General features: G+C 31.9%; 1 pseudogene; it reads right to left on the bottom strand.

The window, feature by feature from the left end:
* Positions 1-9,125: 9,125 nt before the first annotated feature.
* LOC108860249 (WAT1-related protein At1g11460-like) lies at positions 9,126-13,735 on the bottom strand (annotated as a pseudogene).
* Between the last annotated feature and the right edge of the window lie 2,463 nt (positions 13,736-16,198).

Genomic DNA, 16,198 nt, shown 5'->3' with positions numbered 1-16,198 from the left:
ATCCTCTGAGGAAGGTACTTCTGAGCCTGTTTCTCCAGTAGCTCCCGGCTCTGCGCCCTAGCAAAAACTCAAGATCCCTCCTCTTTCCTAAGCCTATCTCCAAGCCCAGTTACTCTTGAACCTGATGGCTCTATTATCTCCCCTCCCCTTTCGCCAAGGACCTCCCGTGATTTAGATGACCCCCCCCCCTTTCTACTTCCTCGTCTGACTCCTGTTCCTCCTGTTTCACCATGATACTCCCTTCCACCACCCTTCAAAAATCTCCCACCTTCTTGCCCTTCCAGCTGTCCACATCCCAAGGTCTGTCAAAGTCAGCTCCTCTTTTAAACCCCCCCACCCACCCCCCCCCCCCCACTCTTCCTCCTCCTCTAAATTCCCCCTTTCAGTTAATCTTTTTGCCTGTCTCGATCCTGATCAGCAGCCTTCCCAAATTCTCCCCGCCGAGGGATCTCTCCTTCTTGTAGGAGTGACCCCAAACCTAAATCCCTTTAATGTCAAAAAACCTATTTTTGTGGAATGTAAAAGGTATTAATATGCCAGAAAAACATACCAGTTTTCGGAGGTGGCTCTCTACCCACCATATTAGTATATGAGCTATTTTAGAAACCCATATAAAGGAACCCTCTCTACCCTCTCTTATGAACTCCCTTTGCTCATCTTGGTCCTATGCCTCCAATCATCTCTCTGATCCAGATGGCCGAATCATTTTTATTTGGAAGCCTCATCTCAATGTCACCGTCCTTCATCAGACGAGACAATCTATGACCTGTCGTGTAGAAAATCTTGCTGCAGAAACTATCTTCTTGGCTGCTGTCTACGCTGCAAACACGGCTGAAGAGAGAAACGACCTTTGGATTGATCTCATGACTATTCAATCCTCTCTTGCCATTGCTGATCTGCCTTGGCTTGTTGGAGGTGATTTTAATGAGATAACTCACCCAGCGGAGCACTCTTCCTCAACTATCTCCTCCATCACGCCTCCTATGATAGCCTTCAACTCCTGTCTGTGTCAGCTTGAAATCAGAGACCTCCGCTATCATGGTGCTCGCTTCACCTGGTCCAATAAATGTCCTGAAGATCCCATTGCCAAGAAGTTAGACAGAGCTCTTATAAACGAAGCCTGGTTAGACGCCTTCTCCCGCAGCCTCACCCATTTCCTTGCTCCTGATATCTCAGACCACACCCCCTGCTGCATTAACCTTGATTTCCTCCGCCCCTTAGCTGGAACTAAGCCATTCAAATTCTTCAATTACCTAACCTCCCATCCTGATTTCCTAGCCTTGGTAACAGAAGCCTGGATTTGCACAGAAAACGAGATTCACTCACTTCATTTGCTGAGTGTTAAGCAAAAAGAGCTAAAGAGAGAACTTCAAACACTAATCAGAGAGATTTTTTTTAATATTCAAAAGAAAGTGAGTGAGACTAACGTTTTATTTCATGATGCGCAGGTTCTATCACTTCGGCAGCCAACTACCATCAATTTCGAAGTTGAAAAGGAGATCCTTACTAAGCTAAACCTGTTAAAAAGAGTGGATGAGGAATATTTCAAACAGCTATCCCGCATAAACTGGCTCAAGGCAGGCGACCTCAACACCAGTTACTTTCATAAAGTAGCAAAAGCCCGCAAAGCTTTCAATTCAATTACCATACTGATTGGGTTAAACGGTTTTGAGGCTACCTCCCCTGAAGACATTGGCAATCTTGCAGTAGCCCACTTCCAGAGCATCCTAGGATCGCAAACTCCGCAAACGACGATGGTCATGATTCATCAAGTGTCCCTCATGATCCGCTCTGATAGGTTCTCTTGCTCCCCTGCTCAAGCTGCTCTGCTCTCAAACATTCCTACGCCAGAAGACATCACGGCGGTTATGTTTAAGCTAAATCAAAACAAGAGCCCGGGACCAGACGGCTTCACTTCAGGTTTCTATAAAGCAACACGGAATATTCTCGGTCCCGAAGTGATTAACGCCATAACCCTATTCTTCCAAACCTCATCCCTCCCCAAAGCTACAAACTCAACCATCCTCACCCTAATCCCTAAATTCCCTGGAGCTTCTACCATAAAAGACTATAGGCCTATTTCTTGCTACAACACCCTATACAAAGTGATTTCCAAACTCCTAGTCTCAAGACTTAAACCCCTCCTACCTGCTATCATCCTTCCTAACCAAACTGCTTTCATTCGAGATCGGTTACTCGTTGAAAATTGTCTCTTATCTGTTGAAATTGTATCGGGTTACCATCACCAAAGAGGCCAGAAGAAGCTTACCCTCAAGATAGATAAAGCAAAAGCGTTTGACTCGGTTAGATGGTATTATCTCCTGGCTTGCCTCATAGCTCTCGATCTACCAACCAAGTATATCCAGTGGCTCTCCGCTTGCTACTCCTCTCCGACCTTCTCTGTGGGAATCAATGGGAGACTCCATGGTTATTTTAACGGCACAAGGGGACTCCGGCAGGAGGATCCTCTCTCTCATTATCTGTTTGGCATAGTCATAAACATGCTTTCTCAAAAACTAAATGATGCTGCGGAATCAGGATTAATAGGATACCATCCTAACTGTCAGGAATCAAATCTTATCCACTTATGTTTTGCAGATGATCTTCTCATCTTCACAGATGGATCTCTGCTCTCGGTTCAGGGGGTGCTCCAAGTCCTCCAAGATTTCGAAGCCCTCTCTGGCCTCTCCATAAGTGTGCACAAATCGTCAATTTTCTCAAGTGGGCTGACTGAGGAGGAAGCAGAGACGATCACGGCAACCTCTGGTATCCCTCAAGGTTCCCTGCCAATTCGTTATCTTGGCCTCCCGCTCAACTCAAGGAAACTCTCCATGTCTAGCTGCGAGCCAATGCTGCAACAAATACGATCAAAAATCAGTGCATGGACCTCAAAATATCTATCTTTTGCAGGAAGACAAGTCTTGATATCCACGGTCATAGCGGGAATAACTAACTTCTGGTGTGGTGCTTTTGTCTTACCTAAGGAGTGCATTCGAGAGGTGGACAAGATGTGTAATGCCTTCTTTTGGAAAGGCACGCTAGAAGGACGATACACGGCTCGAGTTGCCTGGGACACTGTCACTTTGCCGAAACAGAAAGGGGGCTTAGGCCTACGGAACCTGGAGCTCTGGAACAGAGCTTGCACGATCAAACTGCTATGGATCATGTTATTCAGAGCATACTCAATATGGGCCATGGATTCGAGACAATGTTATTAAAGATGACAGTTTCTGGCATATGAGATCGAGGCAGAATCATACTTGGATTTTTAAGCAGATACTTCAAGAGAGGGAGACAGCCATCCAGTGGTTCCAATATGATCCAGGAGATGACACAGACATCAGCTTTTGGAAGGACCCTTGGACAAAGTTTGGGAAACTAATAAACTTCGTTGGATGTAATGCTCCGCGTCAAACCGAAATCCATCTCAACGCCACTGTTGCAGAAGTCTGAAGCGATGGAGGATGGCAAATCCAGTCAGCAAGATCACTGAAATGGAAGAGCTCCTCATCTATCTAACCACGATCACCCTCACTGATACACCGAGCTCTCCACTCTTGAAAATGAATGATCGGTTGCAAAGCTCTTTGTCAACATCTGAAGTTTACCACTCCTCCTCCCCCCAGGCCAAGATGTGCCGTGGCATCCAATCATTTGGATAAAGCGAGGAATACCGAAGCATCAATCTCTCTCCTGGTTGATGTTACTGAATCGGAGCCCAACAAGAGATCGACTACTATCGTGGGGTCTTCAAACCGACCCACAGTGTCTTCTATGCATGCAAGAAAAGGAATCGCGCGATCACCTACTATTCAACTGCCCTGTCTCCTCTGCGATCTGGAATCACTTCTCCTCGAAACTCGGCGCTGTCGCTGCCTCCTCCTCCTGGAACGATGTCGCTCACTCTCTCATGTCTTTCGCTACGAGCAGGAACATTAAATACCTCGCCATCATCACCTGGCAGGCAACGATCTACACAATATGGTGGGAGCGCAATGAGCATCTCCATCGGGGCTCCAATAGACCACCGAGGCTTCTGATCAGGAAAATCAACTCCACAATCAAAAACAAAATTGCTTCCTTTCGGCCCCAGCAAAACGCCCTCGCGAGTGATCTTCTCCAAGCTTGGTTCTCTCTATTCCCTTCCTGATGATCTTATGGTCGGATCCTAACTAGGGCTCCTTCTAGTTCTCTCTCTTCTATCTCGTCTGGTTTCGACATTTTGTCTGTTTGACTGATTTGGTTTCTTTCTCAATGGGTTGGGCCTGGGGGCTCTCTAAAAAGGATATGAGTTCTAATGAGTTTCTTTTTAGTTAATAGTAGGCTCTAATGTATTAAAGTTAGCCCAGCCACTTTTGCTACTCTTTTTAAATTAATGCAAGAAAAGGTTAAAAAAAAAATTATGATTTATTACATTTGTGTTGTAATGATTCAAATTTAATGCTGGTGTTGCAGTCGTGTTACTGTCGATTAATCTTGGTTATGTTCTTTATATTTAAAGAATTTAGATCAAAATATCATAAATTCTCAATCTCTTAAAACAAAATTATTTGCATGATTACACAACCAATCTAATTTTTTTATTAAAACACATAACCAAAATTAACATAAGAACGACTCATAGGATCGAAACATTATAACAAATATATATATATATATATCAGATTAAAATTTCATTATTTAATTAAGTTTTGTTAATTTTATTAAATAATAAAATTTTATAAATGTTTACATTTTTATAAATTTATTATCTAAAACAAATATTTTAATTTATTTTATTTTTAAAATTATTGTACATGTAGCATCCTCGTGAGCAAAATTAATTGACGTAACATCTACATCAACAATCTAGATGATGTGGTAGCTGATGTGGTAACTGGTGTATGTTTTCGGTAGAAAGTAAGAAATATGTTTGTTATTAAATTTTTTAAAAAGTATATCTATATTTTGTACAGTCATATAAATTGGGTATAAATTGAATATATCGCAATATATTGAATATAAAGTAGTCGTTTTCCCATCTCAGTGGTCCCCTGGTCTTTTCCGTGGTTTATACAATTTCAATAATGCATTATTTTGAAGAAAAACTTTTTATAATAGTATATCATTTTGAAGGAAAACATGAAAATATAAATAATATCTTCTCAAATTTGAGGTAACACTAGTCGCATCCTCATTTTTACTATTGAAAATTTTATATATAAATTGATCCTTAATTTTTTATATAATTTTGTTTAAATCAAAAAAATAAATATCTGTATTTCATACTCTATTAAAATAATAATATTTTCACTAATACAATTATAAGATCATATACATAATTTTAATTCTTTTAGAAACTAAACTTATGTATAAAACAAAGATTTAGTTAAAATAAAAATTAAATAGTTGAGTAAAATTTGTAAGTTTATATAGTACATAGCATTATTAGAATTAGTAATAAGTATTAATAAGAGAACTAGATTTTGACCCGCACGCCCGTGCGGGTGTATATTTCAAAAATGTATTGCTATTTATTATTCATGTCAATATCAAAGATGGATAAAAATTTTAAATATGAAGAACCGAACCGATTACCATCCGAAAGAGTAATACCAAACACGAACCAAAATTGATATTTAATATCCAAATTATTCAAAATTTTGATATTTAGACAGCCGAAACCATAACTAATTCGAACCGAAGTATTGTGGATATCAAAATGTATCCGAAAAAGATTTAGATACTTATATATATATTAATTATTTTAGTTTTAATGTATATAAAAACATCCAGAATATATATGATACTTTTAGGTTGGTTTAAATACTTGAAAATATATAAAATAGTCAAATATAAATATCTAACATAGTAGAAGTACACTCAAACACCAAAAATATTTAAAATAATTATTGATTTTGATCCAAAATTTAAACCAAACCAATTTATATGTTAAGTTTAGGTATTCTGACATATGTTATTTAGATTTATATAAAATATATTATTATATTTATAGATTTTAAAAATTCAAAATATATAATGAATTTTAAAATTATTTAAATGGGTTATCCGAATCCGAACTGAACCCGCAAAGATCCGAATATAATTTGAACTGAAATTTTTAATTATCTAATGAGGTTGAAATCTTTGACCCGAAAACTTAAACCTCAAACAGATCCGAAACGAACCCGAATGGACACCTGAACGCCCAGTCCTAGTCATAATTCGAACTAAAAATTAGAAATATATGAATGTGACTCAAATCTTTGATCTCGGAAACCCGAAACCCAAAAAAATCTAAAACGAACCGGAATGGATACCTGAATGTCCAACCCTAGTCACTATTATGTATCATATAAATATGTCATCATATAATTAATTGTATTGGTCCATCATATATAATAATCATATAATTAATAGTATTTTATATGTACCATCTTATAAATAATCATATATATAATATTCTTAAAGTTTAATGTGAATATAAAAACCATAATTTAAGTTGGTATATGAAATTAATATTTTTTGTTGTATTTTTCTTATATATTGAAAACATTTTTAATAATGTTTATTGACAAATATTTTAGTAAAATAAATTTTTGAATACATGCATTATTTTAAATAAATTTTTGATATAAATCAATTTTAAATTATTATTTTGATTTGAAATATGTATAATAAAATATAAATTTTATTTTATGATTATTTTTGACAAAACAATGTTTATAGGTAATTAGATTAGTCCATTTTGTATATTTTAAAACTGTTATAATGGATTTCTAATTTTTATTAATAACATAAGCCATTACTTTTTTTTTCTTGACATACTTTTATCCATGTTTCAAAATTAATTTTTACATTAGTTTTCTACGAATTATTATTAATTTTATGTTATTGTTTTTGAAAATTGAACTCTTGAAATTTTTTATATTTGACTAAACTAAATAATGTAATAATACTGTTTTTAAAAATTGTTTTATATGATCTACTATTTATATTTCAGTTTGTGATTTTATTTTCAACATAAAAAATTGTAGATAAAAAGAATTGTAAATATAGTGACATAATTGTAAATAAAAAGAAATATAGAAAGAAGGTTTTTAATTTATTGTAAAAAAAATGGTTAAATGTTTAAATAAAAAGAGTATTAAATATGTTATTCATGTTTCTAAACAATTCTCATTTGTTATAATTTATAAAAATACAACGGCTAAATATGTAAATAAAAAAAAATATACATCTCTACTATCCATGTTTCCAAACATATCTCATTTATTTTACTATCCTTATTTCCAAACAATCCAATTGTGTACTTCTAACTTTAATAATATAGCTTTATTAGTTATATTTTGTTAATATTATTAATATAATAATTGTGGTTATACAAACTATGGTTTCAGTATATAGTTTGGCATGATTTTTTTCACAGAAAGTGGATTCATATTCAAGATTTGAAATCTATACAAACGGACATAGCATTTTATTTAGTGATATACATAAAAAGAGATTTTTAACATGGTAAAGAGTTCTTTGATAGTTTTATATTATCATCTAATCTGAAGAAATATGCAAAGACTTATGCAAACTTGAGGAAATTCTTTCTACGCATATAATGAGACATGATCATTTATGTTAAATTTCTTTTGACTAAATTTATAGTTTAAGTTTGCCATAAATGAGTACAATAGAGTAATACACGAAAAGAAGGATATATTGGATCTCTGGTGTATTTCCAAATTTTAAAAAGAATTATGATTGGTTAAGGGAAGAGGTAATGAATGGTTAAATAAATCAATTAAATTGAGGTGGTTTAATAATGTTATTAATCATGGTTTAGGTCAGTGGGCATATACTTGAAATGTTTTATTTTGAGGAAAAATGAGAACAACCATTGGAGTAAAATTCAAATTCATTTTAAATTTACATCATTTTGAAAAATAAATTGATGACACCATTAGATCTCCTTACTTTATGAACTCGTCGTTTTATTTGAAATTTTCAGCGACTCTAAACAAAATGTACCTACTTTCAGTGCTTTATTATTTCATTTTATATTTGTTGGAATGTAAAATTATATTAATCAACAAAAAGCTGGAAAAGTTGTAGACTGAAAAAACTGTCAGTGCTTTATTACAACGGCTGATGCAATTGCTATCTCATTGATAAACAAGGGTGATTACTAAAGAATAATGGACTCGTGTGATCCCAATAAAATTGGTATATTGTTCTGTATATAATACATGATTGGATTTGGGGAATAGTTGGGGAAAATCACTCATTAGATACGGTTTGCTCTTCCATACCCCCCCCCCCCCCCCCCCCCCCCACCACGAGTTCACTTACATAAAAGAATACCATATAAATATTATTTAAATTAACAATTATGTTATAGCCCCACTCAAAAAAATATTTCAAAGTGATGCTGAGAAAAATCAATATACAAATAAACGAAGTATTTACCATTGGCCGTGCATGTTTGGTAAATATGTTAAGTATCTCAATCTAAAATAATATGTGGCATGTAGTAATATATAGAAAAGGATCAATATACATTTATTACTAATTGATTTTAAGTTGGAGATTTATGAAACTTTTTATATATTTGAATCAAATATCAAATATACATTAATGAGAGTGTATTCATCTGGCAGTTTTAGGTGATTTGTATTAAAATGACAAAATCAATTGTTATTCAAACATGAGTTTTAAAAACTCATTTAAAATCTATTGTTATTGAATTTGATATTTTATAAATATTTTGAAATTCACTATTATTGAACATATTTTAACTTATGGAGTTTTAAAGTTCTCGAATGATTCTAGAGTGTTTGGATAGAGTTTTTTTAATTTTTTTTGAAAATAAATTCAATCATATGATTTTAGATGATATTTTAGAGTGATTTAATAAAAACCACCTTAAACTCTGTAATTAATTAAAATCACTTAAAATCTCACTAAAAATCAAATCACCTCGGACTTTAGATTCAATAAACCCTCTAACTTTCAACAATCCAAATATTTAGTCAGTGGATATATAAAATTAACAATTTGCACTGAACAAAATTTAAAAATATTGAGATGCTCATAGCGTATAATACAATTTTGTCACATTAATCTGAAACATTACAAACATAGTATAACGAGAATAAACGGAGCTACTATATTGCATCTCAATACTCTTCATTCAAACCATATTAAACGGATAACCTAGAGTCGTTATTGTTAGTGCTGTAGTCATTAGTATTGTCTTTATCTTCGTTTTGGATCGGAGGACACATCGTTGCTGCTGCTTTCATTTCTTTGTTCTTACCCCACAAGTACACGTAGAGACCCGTTACTACTACCACGGATCCAATTATACTGCAATCGAAGTTAGAAAGGCAAAATGTAACTATTAGAGTTATATATATGAGCATGGACCTACATTCACATATATAAAACGAGGTAAAAATGAAATTACCTGCCGAGGTACAAAGGAGTGTGTAGGATGAGGAAATCGAATAAAGTAGCTGAGATGAGCATCATGGGACTAAATGTTGACGCGAAAACGGCTCCTAGTTTCTTTATCGACCATGTTGTTGCTACTGTCGACATTGCTTGCCCCACTATTCCCTATATTTATACATTTTAAATAATCATAACCGTATTTAAATATTTTAATCCAAATCCTAGTCAATTTTCAGAAAAAAAGATCAGTATTCCTTCGTTTTCGTAAATATGCATTTCTTTTTTTTCTCTCTAAATTTTAGACAAGTTTCAAATAGAACGGCATTACTTCTTTTATGTATGTTATAATGTTAACACACGTTGACGAAAAAACGTATGTTAACACTATTCTCATCATAATTCAAACATAAGAAGTAATCAATCGAGCAAAACTAAATGATAACCAAGAAACATAAGCTTTTGTTAAAAAAATAAAGTGGTTCAAAACATAATTGTAAATGTCGAGTGCTAAGAACATCCAACGGCGAACCCAGGATCAAAAACAATTTAAGATGTCATTCATTGGTTTTGAACCCGGGTATGTGGGGTCATACTGATAAAAGCAGAAGTTATGGAAACCGTCTCAGTCCATACGTCTATTTCTTAGAGGATTACTTTTTTTCTGTAACAAAAAGTTTAGGTAAAATATTAATATTAAAACAACCTGAGATATTTGTAAAGGGGTTTCACCAATAATGTTAAGTGACTTGGCTTAGCTTTTGGCATATATACCAAAAACTTGGAAAAAAATACATAGCTCATAATATTTTAACAGAACTTTTTCATCTTTTAGAATCTAAAATTTAAGAAAAGACAAACAAAGTCCAATATATATTATTAGTACTTTTTTGCTTAAGTTTATTAGTTACTACCTGGATAGACTGGATAGTAAGGTAGAGAATCTTATCGAAACACTTGGTTAATTATAATTTATAGGGAAAACACTAGATATCACTGACTTAGTGTTGCCTCGTTCAATTAAGAAAACTTTTCTTGTTATGAGCGGCTAAGCAAATCGTACATACATAAATTTGAAATGGATTACGTGCACCAGCTAATTGGGATTGAAATAACATACACTTCATTTAAGAAAATTCGAGGATTATATAGTAGAAGATAATATTGTAAGACAAAAGGAAATTTATTTAAAAATTCCACAATTTTATAGCTTTTGCAGACTAACTCAATGGTTTATTCAAATTAAGTTTAAATCCCAATAAAAAATATCTATAATATTATTTGAAAAATCAGTTTTTTACATGTCATACTCACGTTGATTTTCACAATGGTAAAATACAAAATATATTTAATGAATTAAATTTATATACAACTGTTATTATCAATATTTCTATTTTATTTTTTTCATTAATAACTTTTATTTTATCTTAATAATAACTAAAAGGAATATATATATATTAAAAACTATTTGAGTTTTCTTTTTTGAATCATGTTTAAGTTATTTTTTCTCAAATTTAGTTTTAAATATCTACATAATCAATTGGACATAAACGTTTATATGATTCTTTTAATTTTTTATTATATTGGTTATGATATTTATAATTATTTATTTCCTTGGATTATACAGTATTATTTTTATATATTTTAATACAATTCTAATTTGATTAACACGTTGTTTTTTTTCCTACTTCTTTCATAAGTAAAATATATCAAATTATACAAGTGTTATAAAATATATTTACAAATTAAGCGGATGAATCAAACTACAACTAAATATAATCTGGTTTCACTATACTTATAATTAAAATAAATTGCAGTTTAATTGAAAATAAATATAACTCAATACACAGAAAAAGTATATCAAAACCGTTTTACTTGAAATCACATATTTAATTAAACTAACAATATAATTTAATCTAACACATACTTCTATTTTTCATACATATAAATGGTAATGTTATTTAAATTTATCATAAAAGTTAACACATGATATATTAACTAACTAAAATTTGATTTTTCATAAGTATTTATGTTTGTGCATGAACACGGAATAATCACCTGATGTAGTAGTGTAGTAGTATCTATTAACTGACTTACAACGTATATAATGACGAAAATGACGAATCCATCATCAATGACCCAATCGTTGACATCTCTCCTTTTGTAGAGACTCAAGAGAGCACATTGGAATGGGCCGAAAACGGACATGAGACAAATGCCCGTGTATTTGCAAAGGTACTTAATGTTTAAAGTCCCTTGGAAAAGCATCCACATAGAAAAAAACGAGGTTGCTATAACAGCATAGAGACATCCAAGAAGCCAATTATTTGTCTTGGTTTGATGGTTGTTGTTCTGAAGAGCATCTGGGTGAGGGTGAAAGTGTGATATCTGAGGACCTTTGTAAAATGTTAACAACAACGCTCCACTGACGCATATCAATGTTCCCATCACTTTTAGCATTCCTGTTTGGCTCTTTAGATCTCTTACACTTTCCATTCTGAAATTTACACAAAATTTAAAACAAACTATTTTACTGTAATTGTCTATTTGATATATCCCCATGCATTTTTTTTTTTTGATACGTTAGGTTCTTAATATCCTTCAAATTCATGCGCTGTTTTCTTATATTCTTATATAACATTAGATATTACAACATTCTCTTGTTGTTTGTTTTCAGAAAATTAAGTATATAACCAGTGGTGGATGTATTATAAAATTTTGAAAGGAGCCTAACGTATATAATACATTAAAACAAAAATTTTAAAAATATTTTTTAGTAGGAGAAATAGCTAAAATTTAGATATCATGGGGCAAGTGTCAGCCATTTGGTGGTAACGTACATCGGCCACTGTATATAACACTTACACATAATTTTCATGAAATTAAATAATTTTCTGTATAATGAATTTTATTAATTAATTTTAACTGCATATATTATCTGTTTCAGAAAGATCATGTATTTCGTTTAGTGTTACGCGATCATGAAAAAAAATAATTTGCCAACAAAAAAGGAAAACTATTTAAATAATCAATTCTTAATTTTGTAAAATGTATGGTAAATCAAATTTATATATATATATATATATTTAAACTCCATTTCTTGTCTAATTAGATAAACTATTCTCAATAACAGATTTCATGAAATAAAATAATAGTAAGAAAACTTTTTTGATATAGAAATCGGATATAAATGATTTATGTCAAATCATGTCAATCTTTAAAATGATTTATAAAGATATTTTAATATTTTTGTATGATGAAATGAACATTTATCTGATTTACGCGATTATATTATATTATTATGGACTTAGTTAATGATACTTTATTATTATTTAACCTCACTTAGAATGAATGATGGTTCATGATTCATCAGTAGCTTAAAATAAGGGATAAAACGAAGGTAATCGCAGGGATCATGCTCAGAAAAGCACCCGAAGCAGTTGCTGACGTGTATGACAGACCAAGCATAAAAAAAAATTGTACCAAACTCGCTCTGTGGATTATCAAAAATATATAAAAAAAGAAAAAAAATTAGAGCTCAACTATATAATTTGTTGCAATTGCAAAAACAAATACTAAGAATCTAAGAGCAATCAACAACGGCAAAAAACTCAAACGAGTCTCTCAGATATGAATAGAACATGTGAATTATTTACAAAATGATATGTTTATATTAGTCAAGTGATAATCATTTATATAAAGAACAATTTTAATCTATTTTTGTCTTTTTATTATTGTTTTTTGGTCAAATCTTTTTATTATTGTTTTACCCTTGAAAGACTACAGTTATGAATGCTTTGATGATGAGAATCATATACTATACAAACAAATAATAAAAAAGAGGGGCAAACCCAGTCAAACCGCTGATGAAATGATCGATCAATAGCCTATACGTCATCTTCGGTCTTGTTTTCCTTTTAATAATAAAACATAAGATTTAGAATAAAAAGTTTAATTAAATCACATATAAGTAAGTTATTGGTTCCTCAAATATCGAACCTTTCCAAGAAATAAGCGAGAGGAGCCAAAATGAAAGCAGAAATAGCCAGACGACAAGCACCAATCAATGACCATATGGTTAACACCACCATCAAGAGCCTTCTTCACAACGGCATTCACTGAACCCGTCACTACGTTTGCTACCACAACTGCCATTGCCGGAGCCCATTTGTCTTTTATTGATGATCTCTCTCCTTCAACGACATTCATTTTCTGATTGCTTTCTCTCTCTCTGTTTGTATATGTATGTAAGTATGTATGTTAGAGAGTGATAAGACTCGATGTACTTTGAATTCACCACAAGGCTTCTCATATTTATAAGCAAAGTTTTTTTTTTGTTTTCCCCTATACTATACAACTAAACAATAGTAAAGCTTTCACTTTGGACAACCAACTTTAAATTGTTCGTTTTATGTATACGTTATTCGTATTTCACCAGGCTTTTTAACGAATCATCAACTCGTAGTGTCCTGCAAGATTTTAAGGGAATTTATACTATAGATTTTGCAGGTACTAAGCAGCAGACACTTAACCGTGGGATCCGGCTGTAGAGCATATGCCTAGTAAGACTATATTAGTAAATATGAATGAGTTAGGTTAACAATGTAATCACTATAAATATTGTAATCATGTTAGCTAATGAAGTATTCAACCCACAATATTATATGGTATCAGAGCTAATACCTAGGGATCTGAAAAATTTCTAAAGCCGCCAATTTTTTTTATGTACTAAATCAAATTAATTAATATCATATTTTAAAATATTTTTTATTTAATGTATTATATTTTAGTTTTGTGTTTTTCTTTTTACTATAAAATGAAATGTATAATGATTCAGAAAATTAATTATTATTATTTTGTTATATAAAATTTTAATATCATAAATTTTAAAAGAACTGGGCTATAATAATTAATTTCAAAATTATTACCCAAAAATACATAAAATCAGGCCTAAATTAAATATGGTAAAATATAAAAAATAATTGCATAATAAAAATTGATTAGATTTTTACCAGAAATATTATTGTTTGGATCTATATTGCTTTTTGTTAGGAAAATATTATATCATACATGCATAAAATTAGGATATATTGTTAAATTTTAGTTAGTGGTCTAACATAGACTTTTTTATGGTAGATAAAATTAGGACTCTATTTCAATATAGTAGACTAGAGTTTGGTCCGCGCTTTCAAAGCGAGATTATTTTGTTGACAAATTTATCAACCCATCTTTTTGTTCACTAATATGCTTAAATATGATGTTTCGGTTTTTGGTTTTGGTTTTAGGTTGTTTTTTTTTTGGATTTCGGTTTCTGTTTGATTATAGTTTTCATTTTCTGGTTCAAGAGGTATATAAACCGTTCAGTAATTTATGATTATGAGTTTGGTTTAGGTTTAGTTATTTCGATTTTCCGTTTAATCTGAATAATAATATTAAGAACCCGACATTGTAAGTGTTTTAGATAAATTATATTGTAAGTGTTTTAGTTAAATATTAATTAAGTGATGCAAAAAGATAAATATTAAGCAACTAATGGAAAATATAGAGGTATATGTTCAAAATCGTTAGTGACAAAAGATTTGTTTGAGATATTTTTGTTATATTCTAATGTTATTTTAATTTAAAAGTACTTCATAAATACAAAGAATTTAAAGTACTTAATTCAAAATTTTGACTATATTCTTTATAAGAAGTGTTGAAAAGTAAAAAGTTTTATATCTATACTATTAAAAGGGAAGCAGTCTTGAAAAGTCGATTTATACAAGTTGTTTTGGACCTTTTCATTTTTAAATTAACCTACATAAATGATAATTTACTCTTATCGTATATTTAATAACAACCCGTAGAACATGGCCTAACAAACTACAACATGTTCATTTATTTAAAAACTAGGTGGCCGGCCCGCACCCTGTGCGGGCATTGTACAGATTCAAATTATACGGGTAGAGCTGGGTCTACAGATCGACCCACTCCGTCCGTCCCGCCAACCCGCGGATCACCTAGTTTTTTGACTCATAATGATCCGCATGATCCGCAATGAAAGATTCAAAATACATGCACCCGCTCCGCCCAAATTTACAGGTAATTCGCGGGACCCGCGGGTTAAATATTATGGAATATCTTGTATCTATTTAAGAGAGAGAAAGAGAGAGAGAGATAGAGATTTAGTGTTTAACCCGCGGGTCTCTCTCTCTCTCTCTCTCATCGTAAACCTTTTTTTGAAAAATATAAAAATGTAAACATTCTTTTAATTCACCGATTATTTTTTTAACTACCACAATTTTGATTTATATAGGAATGTTTCCTAGTTTAATATTTTATCATGAATTTTTCTTGGTTGAATTACCAACTAATCATAGTTTGCCAAATAATGTACAACATTTTTTAAAGATAATAAATAAAATAATAATAATTTGTGTTAAGTTTTTAAAATAAATGAAAATATTATTAGCTGCCAAAAGATTAATTTTTTTTAACAATTTTAAAACCGTCACAAAAGAGTAAATCATAAACAGTAAACATTATACCATAAACCCTTGGACAAATCTTAAACCCTTGGGTAAAAATCCAAACACTAAACTCTAAAATCTTGGATATACCCTAAACCCTTGGATAAATCATAAACACTAAACTGTAAACCCTTGGGTATACCCAAAACACTAAATATATATCTCTCTCTCTCCCTCTCTCTCTCTCTCTCTCTCTCTCTCTCTCTCCTCTCTCTCTCTCTCTCTCTCTCTCTCTCTCTCTCTCTCTCTCTCTCTCTCTCTCTCTC

The sequence above is a fragment of the Raphanus sativus genome, chromosome 5, assembly GCF_000801105.2.
Source record: "Raphanus sativus cultivar WK10039 chromosome 5, ASM80110v3, whole genome shotgun sequence".
NCBI classification, from domain to species: domain Eukaryota; kingdom Viridiplantae; phylum Streptophyta; class Magnoliopsida; order Brassicales; family Brassicaceae; genus Raphanus; species Raphanus sativus.
Note: the sequence above shows the minus strand (reverse complement) of the source record. Positions and strands in the feature narration are given on the sequence as shown.